Source organism: Xenopus laevis, chromosome 1S (assembly GCF_017654675.1).
Source record: "Xenopus laevis strain J_2021 chromosome 1S, Xenopus_laevis_v10.1, whole genome shotgun sequence".
Classification (NCBI taxonomy): Eukaryota; Metazoa; Chordata; class Amphibia; order Anura; family Pipidae; genus Xenopus; species Xenopus laevis.
This window is the reverse complement of record NC_054372.1, coordinates 113,496,508-113,506,217: the sequence shown is the minus strand read 5'-3', so window position 1 is coordinate 113,506,217 and position 9,710 is coordinate 113,496,508.

The following is a 9,710-nucleotide window of genomic DNA, read 5'->3' as shown; positions in this document are numbered from 1 at the left end:
GTCTGCGTCTATAAAGAAGACGAGACGCGGGCGCGCGCACCCTAAGGAGCAACAACAGAGCAGGAAGAAGAGCGCCGTGGCGGGCGTCCCCGCCGCACCCCAAGACCACCAGGGTGAGTTGTAACAAAAAGTTTTAGTTTCTGTAAACCTGAAAGGGAAATCAGTAAAAAGAGGATTTAGAACAGAAAAAAATAGATAACTGTTGCACAAAATAGGATTTTTCCACATTTAGAAACCATTGAATATTAAATATATGTGAAATGCACATTTTATAATATTGTATCAACCTGTTCAGTACAAGAAGTAAACATTTGAACTTAACCTTAAAGTTGCAGCTCCTTTCTCTTACAGTCAACAGAACATACTATACCCCCGATAAATGTAGGTCTTTATAAAAGTATATTGCATAAAGCAGCCCATATGTAAAGCCCCGATTCATCTCAATTAACCATTTTCATCATAATATATGTTTTAAGTAGTATGTGCCATTGGGTAATCCTAAACAGAAAATCTCCATTTTAATTACTAAGGGCTACAACTGGGATCCTACAATTCACTGTGCACACAACAGACCAAGGACACACGTTAGGTCACATCAATTACTTTCACTGTCACTGGACTGCCCATATTCTTTGTGTAGCCAGTAAAAGGACATGGGTATCAGGTCCTTTATTCCGCATAAGCACATTTTTGGCATGATGCAAAGCTTGCCTTAATAACAGTGTCCACAAAATGGCGCCTACCTGCTTTCTGTGATTGTGAATTCCAAGACTAAAATAAACTAGTATTAAAGTATTTTTTAAAGAGACAGTACTTCGACTATCGAATGGTCGAATAGTCGAACGATTTTTAGTTCGAATCGAAGTCGAAGGTTGAAGTAGTCCATTCAATGGTTGAAGTAGCCAAAAAAACATTCGAAATTCAAAGTTTTTTTCCTCTATTCCTCTACTCTATTTTTCCTCTATTCCTTCACTCGAGCTAAGTAAATGGGCCCACAATGTTGCTGCTATAGGTTCTGCTCCTACAGTATATAGACTTCTGTTCACTAACCCGCAAATTCTGAGCATGGCTTCATCTTCATCCAAGAGAGGGCAGCCATTGTGAGTGAACTGAACTTCATTGGCTAGGAAATGGCAGTCAAACACCTATGAGAAACACAACATATTAAACACTTTTTTCAGTTCAGTTGTTTTTAGATTGGTCCCCAGAAATAAAGACTTTTTTCAATTACTTTCCATTATTTATTTTTTACTGGTTTTTCCAAAATCTAAGTTTAAAGTTGAATGTTCGTGTCTCTGGTGTTTGAGTCTGGCAGCTCAGTAATTCAGGCGCAGACTCTAAACTGTTAGAATTTTGCAACAATTAGTTGATACAAAGAAAAGAAATGTAGTGACAAAGAAAAGAAATGAATCAACTAAATGTATCAATTTAGAACAGTTTACAGGGTCGGCGACCCCCCTCCCCAGAGCTGCTTTAGAAGGTGAAAAAAGACCGTTTACACTTCAATATTAGAAAAACAGCGACATGTAGAAAAAAAGAAAGTAGTTGGAAAAAGTTATTTCCGGTGATCTATCAGAAAACAACTAGTTGTTTGAAGGTGAACAACCCCTTTAATCAACATTTTTAAATAATTATTTCTTTTTTAAAAATCATTAAGCATTCATTAAAAATCGTTTAGGGAATATATGTACCACAAGCATTATATAAGGGTATATTTGCCAATGCGCTATGTAAATAGCTCTTATTGCTAATCTCCCACCCAGGACCAGTGCTCCGTCTTCTAAAATCACAATGATCTTAGGTACTTTTGTGAGGAGTTCACCAGAGCCATCTTATTCCATGTTTAGAAGCTTATTGGCACATCTACAGTACACAGCATTTTAATAGATTACTGTGATAAACATACTCTTGACTGTGCACATGAGATGCTTGAAACTTTGGAACAAGATGTCAGCTGCCAGCACAAATGTACCCAGATCCAGTGTGCACAAGGGGCATGCATAAGGTATACTGGTGACCAACCATGTGCCACTCACATGTACACCCCTTACATGGCAAGCTTAAGTTCTACCTGACGGCAATGAATTCACTGTTTAATGCTCTTTGTGCTGTATACCAATAGAGCCTGACTGTGCTAGGAAATACAAAGGTGGGGTATGGTAAAAAAAAAAAAGCCATCCCTTCATATAGTAACATTGAAGAAATATAATGTGTATACATATCTATTTAATGGAAAACAAGAGATAACTTGCTGTAAGAACTAACGGGGAGTTTACATTTGTCTTGAAGATAGGATATAAATTCAGATTAATAAACCATGAGCACATGATTTTTTCTTGAGCTACCGGTGTTTTTAACTTTCCAACTTTCTGTGCAATATGTTCATTAACAATGACTTCCACTTTGCAGGCATCCTTCTCTTTCTGGATGGAAAACTGGAGGTCACTTTCTGACAAGATTTCACTCTGTCCTTTCGTAACTTTCATCCCATGGTTGACTTTGATAAAGGAAGTGCATAGGCCCCTACAAGCAACACCGACCGCAAAACTGGGTATAGAAAAGAGGAGGTTTTTTCCTTCTTGTGATTTTTAGCAGACCATCCAGAAGCAGGAATACATCAGTCACCAGTTCAGTAACACCCACAGCTGTCCCTCCTTGTATCTAATGAGCAGAACAAGCTCTTTCAGGAAGCTGCAGAGAATTAATAAAACTCGTTGAGCATTCATGACATCACAAAAATTTTATGCAATTCTTGAAGGCTTTGTAATCCTGAGAAATGAGGAGATGACAAAAATGTTAATTCAGTATAGAAGCATTGCCTTGATGGCACAGCCTAATGTGTAAATGAGGGGCCTTTCATCCTGCACACAATTAAAGAATTAATAGTAAGTTGACTTTTATACACAGCTTGTGGTGCACCCATACTGATTTGCACCTGTACAAAGAGGCATTGCCTCTATTTTCATTATAAGCAGAAGCACTGGAATTGGTACAAAGAGGTCTAAAGTCTTTTTACTCCAAACAATTGTCTCATTTGCCTCCTATCCTTTCTAAGTGTGTAGTTGGTACATCAAAATGGGTATTTGCCCCAAGTTTCCTTATTATTCTGCAATAAAAAATACTAGCAATAAAAAAGACAGTCAAATGCTGCTAAACTACAGTTGTTTATAGTTGGCCACTTAAGGTACTTTATCGGCTGAATTTAAACTGTAGAGACCTTATGAGATATTTACTAACTAGCACAGATAAGTGTGTTTGCCCATAGCAAATAATCAGGTTTTTACTATTATGATCCACCTAATTGTTGATTGCCACCAGGCCCGGACTGGCAATCAGTGGGTTCTGGCAAATGCCAGAGGCGCTGCTATAAGGTGCCATAGAAAGTCAGTATTTAGTGGGCTGGTGGGGGCTGTTTGGGCCTCTGTGTACTTGAAATACCAGGTGCAAAAAGTTCCTTTATCCAAAGATAACTGTCCCGAGGCTTTTTTCAGTGAAAAAAATATATTTTTATTTAAGTTATCGTTAAAACTCAGATACATACTGACCCCACCAGGCCCACCTTACGCGTTTCGCACCCTCCTTCATAGGTGTATCTTGAAATACCAGGGCCTATTTTAATTCTCAGTCCGGACCTGATTGCCACCTATTGGCAACTGCACCTGTGCAATTTAACGTCTATGTCCATAAAGTCTAAAATTCAGTAGTAATCGAGTTAAGAATAGTTCTCCTAATTGACTGATATCTAGCAATATATTTTTCAATTAAAGTGATTCTGAGACTTAAAAAACGACGCTTCATTGATGTGCATTAAAGGAGACATTTTGTGTGGAAAACAAGTATATACCAATGTATTATACTCTTTTAAATATAGAAGGAATGTGCTTAAAAAGTAGTGTTTCAGGATGATTTATTGAATATTTCTGCAAAAACCCTACTAATTCCACCCATAACTTTCACGCTTCTGTCAGTGACTGTAAGGACACACTCCCACCCCTCATTTTTGAATATAATAGGCTAACATTGAACCTCAGTAGGTTTAAACTGGCGAAGTATGTAGTCTAAGTTTTTTTTAAAGAGACAGTACTTCGACTATCGAATGGTCGAATAGTCGACCGATTTTTACTTTTCGAATCGAAGTCGAAGGTCGTGGTAGCCTATTCGATGGTTGAAGTACCCAAAAAAATACTTTGAAATTCAAAGTTTTTTTTCATTCGAATCCTTCACTCGAGCTTAGTAAATGTGCCCCCTAGAATTAGGGAGGATTTAAACCCTGCTTGGGGACCTCCTTCATCGTATAATTGGCTCCAACATGGGAAAGATTATGAACTGTTGGTCAAATCTATTTAATTTGAATGAATTGTATTGCACTGCACTTTATGAATGAATTTGATCCATTGCACTGCACTTTATAATACATAATTCAACTTATTAGAGATTGTTCCAATTAGTAGACAATCAGGGGTATCTCACTAGGGTGTATACACTTAATTTAATTAGGGATTAAAGAGAGTAATAATAATACATATATTGTGACTGCTTTAGGCTAATTGATTAAGCGGGGTACTTTTCTTTTTCTTCATTTTTCTTGAAATCATTAAGTACTGATTGAGGTCAGACCTCTGTCTTAATCATTAGGATAATATCTGTATAGCCAACAAGGAGATCTTAGGTGTGATTTTGTTTAGTATACCTGAATATGTGAAGAGTTACCATACAGTAAGAATCAATTCAAGACTCTGGTACAAATTGTAAATTGCCAAGCCTTCTTCCCATAAGTTTGCCATGTGTGTATACAGATCTCTTTTTAATGCCTGCCCACAATGAGACAGCTTTACACAGCTTTTTATTAAAATCAGTTACATAGGAAGCATTGAGCAACATTGTATATGTCAACATTTATTGTTTTAAATTGGTTTTCATGATGCAAAGTAGTGCACATATGCAAGTGTGCCACAATATTTCTGCATTGTTTTGGCTTTAGGCAGAGCCACTCACATTGGAAGGAAGGCTTTAAAGAACAAATTCATTAAAATATATTCTCTGGGCATTTGATTTATTCATTTCTAATAAAAAAAACATCAACCTCCATGGCTGGGGTAAATGAAGGACACACAAAACCAGACATAGCCATTTTTTTTGAAAGATTTTATTTTTGCTTTTAACAGACAGGTAGATAGAAACAACAAAGAAGAACCATCACATTTAAATGAAGGCAAGACTAGAAAATTTCAGTGCATTGACAATACAGATATGCAATAGAGCCTCGACAGTGCAGCACAGTGGGCGCTTAGTATAACCATTGCAAATTGAGGGGTCATTGATTTGTACTAAGGGCTATAGATCTCCCCAGCAGGACTAGATCGCCAGATCCGTTGAGAGACATAGCCATTTTAAATACAAAGAATGCAAATCATGATGTGTGCATATCCTATTGTGTATAAAATTAATAATATTAATATGCCTTTTTAGGAACTTTAAGGATGAATAAAATATGGCAAAATAAGAGAACATAGCATTAAACCCCAAAACAGGACTTAATAACTAAAAAACACATTTTCACACAGGACATGTACACTTGTATCGTCAAACAACTATAGTGGCACAGAAAAGATGAGCATTCCAAAAGATTTCTAAGTACTATAATAGTTACATAGAAGTCCAATGATCTCATTAATGAGGAGTAAGGAATATGTCTATAAAAGTGTGAAACTAGAGCTTCACAGTAAAATTCCTCCTCTGGGTCACTTATCTTCTGCTCTTCTATACAGCAATGCATATGTATTTGATAGTAACTCTGTTGGAATTTTAGCTCCTTACTCTGGTTCAGATAGATGCAAGGTAGGAATTATTTCAGCATACAGTTGAACATGATAAAGGCGTGTCTTTTTCCAAGTTACTATGGTGTGTTCCAGTTATTCTTATTATCCAGACTTTATTTGTATAAGCAAAGCCAAACCATGTTTATATCCAAAAACAATAAGAATGAGTTTCAACAAAATGATAAGTAACCATAAAACATAAAAATGACGCATCTGCTAAATGAAATGAAGCCTGAACATCCCCATTGCGCTCACTACACAGCCATAATAGCTTTAGACAGCTGGCGGCTGCATTTATCTAAAAATCAAACAGATCACACAGCTATAATTTCCAGCCCTCTACATGAGAATTCCAAGTGATTCCATGATAATAACAGTTACAATAGACAACAGACAAAACAAACGATTTCATGTTTTACAGCCTTCCACTGTCTGCTTTTAAGTGAGTTTTTGTTTGCCCATCATAATTAGGGTCAAAGTGTCGCATTACCTGAAAATGTAAATAATTTGCAGGTAGAATTTTCTTTTTTTTTACAATAACCACTCTAAAATGTAAAAATAATGAAGGTGGAACAAATACAATCTCAAGCCATAACTTGAAAGCAGAGTTCTCTACTTATTGAAATGCCAACATTTGGGTATGAGCTTCCATTTTGGTTCCCTTCTCAGCTAAGCTGTACAAAGAGAAGCCTGTGAAGATGAGTACTCACAATGTAAAGATCCCCAAAACAGCAGCAACCATCTCTGCATCATAAATACATTGTTTTATGTGAAATCTAATGAGAATCTTTTAGCTAATCTGGAAACTTAATGACAATGGATCAGTAGGCCAATCGCGTGTCCTGATTTCCAGCAAAATAACCAATTGGATTTAGTCAACTGCTTGGGTTTCAAATCTTGCAAGAATCTGCTTGTTTCACAGTCTTGCTAATAAGCTTTGTAAAGCCAACAAGCATTGTAAAGTCAATAAGCAGTGTCAGGGATATGGCCAGTTCTACTGTCACAAAGTTTAGACAGAGGGGTTGGGCTGTAGCCTGTTTGTCCCCTTTGCACATGACGTACAATATTTACTGCAATAACTTTTTTAAAGTGCACCCCCAACTCAACGTTTTGTTCTCCCTGCTGGAGGAGTGTGGAAAACAAAATGTCCCATCTGCCATAACCCAATGGAAATACATCAGCGTTTTCTAAAACAGTAAGATAGTAAGAACTTTGATGAAATAAAACAAGACTACAATATTTTGAAGATGCTCCATTCCAAATATATTGCCGGTGAACTATATTTCCATTTTGAATAGCAATGCCAGTTCTTATACATGCTCCAGATAAAACTTTGACATGGAATAACCTCAAGCATATCTCTGGCATTGCTTAATCCTTAAGATGAACTCTATTACCTAGAAAGTGCTATTTGCCATGTTTTCACCACAAAAATGGTAAGATATTGTTATATTAGTAATATTTTAAAAACCCTTTTGAATTGCACTATTGACTATACTGAATATGTGCCTCACTGAAAATTGATAGCATATATAGTGTCTCCATTAATCAGGGCCCTTTGCACATTTCTTATAAACATGCATCTGTATGGAATATTAGTATAAACAGAATATAAATGGCATCTCAAGCCCTCCCCATGCAAGAGCAAACCTAAACACTGAAACGAACCTTGATTTCTTGTGGTGTCCTGCTTATTTCTTTGGAATATCCACTGCCTATGCAACTGCCTATTATTCCAGATGCAAGCAACAAAAGCTACTGATCTGCATATCTGCCTTGTAGAATATTGTGTTTAAATTCCCCTTAAACTGGGCAGCTTTGCATAATTTTTGAAAAGTAAATATTTGATTTAAAGGAAAACCATACCCCCAAAATTAATAATTAAGCAACAGATAACAAATTAAGTGGTTAATCAAAGAATCTTACCAAACTGGTATATATATTTAATTCAATATTGAGCATTTTGTGATGGTCTCAGAGATCACCTGGCCAGAAATACTACAACTCTAACTGTAACAAGAAGAAGTGTGAAAGCAAAAGACACAACTCTGTCTGTTAATTGGCTCATGTGACCTAACATGTATATGGTTTGTTTGTGTGCACCGAAAATCATAGGATCCCAGGGGCGGGCCTTATTTTGTTCAAATGCAAATTTTCTATTTATGATTACCCAATGGCACATACTACTAAAAACGTACATTATTATGAAAATGGTTTATTTACATTAAGCAGGGTTTTACATATGAGCTGTCATAGGCAATATATATTTATTCAGACCTACATTGTTTGAGGGGTATAGTTTTCCTTTAAATATTTTCAAATAATTAATTTTAAACAATTATTTTTTTAAAAAATGACTGCCTCCTTATCTGGAAAACCCCAGGTCCAGAGCATTCTGGATAACAGGTCCCACACCTGTATATACTTACAGATCCCTTGGAAACATGAAATATTGGCCCAATCAGATAACAGTAATAATTCTGTATAGGGTTTCCCCTTTTGCAGAAGTTTTTAGATTTCAGTACACGTTCCACTGTGTATTTTAATATTTGGTCAGGGCCCTTCAGCTCATAACATAGTTATCCATTTTTGAAAATACAGCTGCAAGTATCATCCTGTTGTGGTTTTACAGATTTACAGTTACAAGTCATTGCCCACTGCACTATGCACCCCTAGCGGGAACTAGATCCATGGTTAGGGGGGGGAGTTACTTTTCCTGCTATACTCATTCATTGTAACTGCCTACATATGGAGTAATTGAAATAAATGCTGAAGATTAAAAAAATAATTTTCAGTGTAAGGGAGCTTTCATGTTCAATACGACATAAAACAAACAATCTAATCCAGGCTAGTACAAAATGTCTTGGGCTAGTCAGATTAATATATGCTATCAATGCAGTAACATTTTTTTCAGCAAGGAGTAAATGTGAATATGTACAAAGTCACATAATCCATTCCCTCAAACACTAATCTGAGTGCATGTTTTGGGGAAATATACTAAATTTGCAAATGTTTTGTTCCAAATCAGTGCCATGAGCTCCATATTCAGAACTCCCATCTAAAAAGAGCTGAGCCAACTTCATTACTAAATACAAAACATGTACAATGTAATAGGAAGGGATGGCAAAAGTACAAATACATTTGTGAAGACTCATGTTCTTTCTGATACTCACAGTTCAAAGTCACAGGTTGCTACTTTCTCCAGCTCCTCATTGTGCTCACTCTGGTAATAAACTGCTCTCCCTGAGTAGTCCATGGCTAATGCAGAGATTCTGCGCTTTCCTTTACCAGTGTCCAGGACACTTGGATTCCTCTTTTGCTGAACTTGTGCTGAAGTTGAAAAAAAGTCCAGAAGAGAGGTGCACGTCCGGACTAAGAGCTTTGTGAAACAGTTAGGAAGTGTTTATAGTAAATGCAGGCACTGTGGCAAGACCCCAGGATTCCCTTTCTGCTGAGAGCGCACACAGAGCACTTGTTAATGAGAGATCTGTGCCTTATCAGCTCCTGCTATGCACTCTGCCTGCTGCAAACTAAACTTTTCCTCCTCAAATGAAACAGCTGGAAACTCCACTCCCACATCCATTTGTTTGGGTTAAAGCTCCCCATAGACGCGACCATTCTTCTTGCCGAACGACCAATTTTAGGGAAGCCCGACCAATCCTTCGAAATTATCGTGTGGTCAGTGGGATTCGAACGATCGTACATCTTACGATTTCTCGGCCGACATCTGTCAGGAAATTGATCGGCCAGGTCAAAAAATCTTTGTCGGTCCCAGTGCAATCTATCTATGTTTGCAGGGCCAAGCAGGCAGCTCCCCTTTGTTTTCCTGGCAAATTGGTCTTTTTAGTTGATGGTCAATTCGTACGATTGTTCCAAGAAAATCGTGGTCTC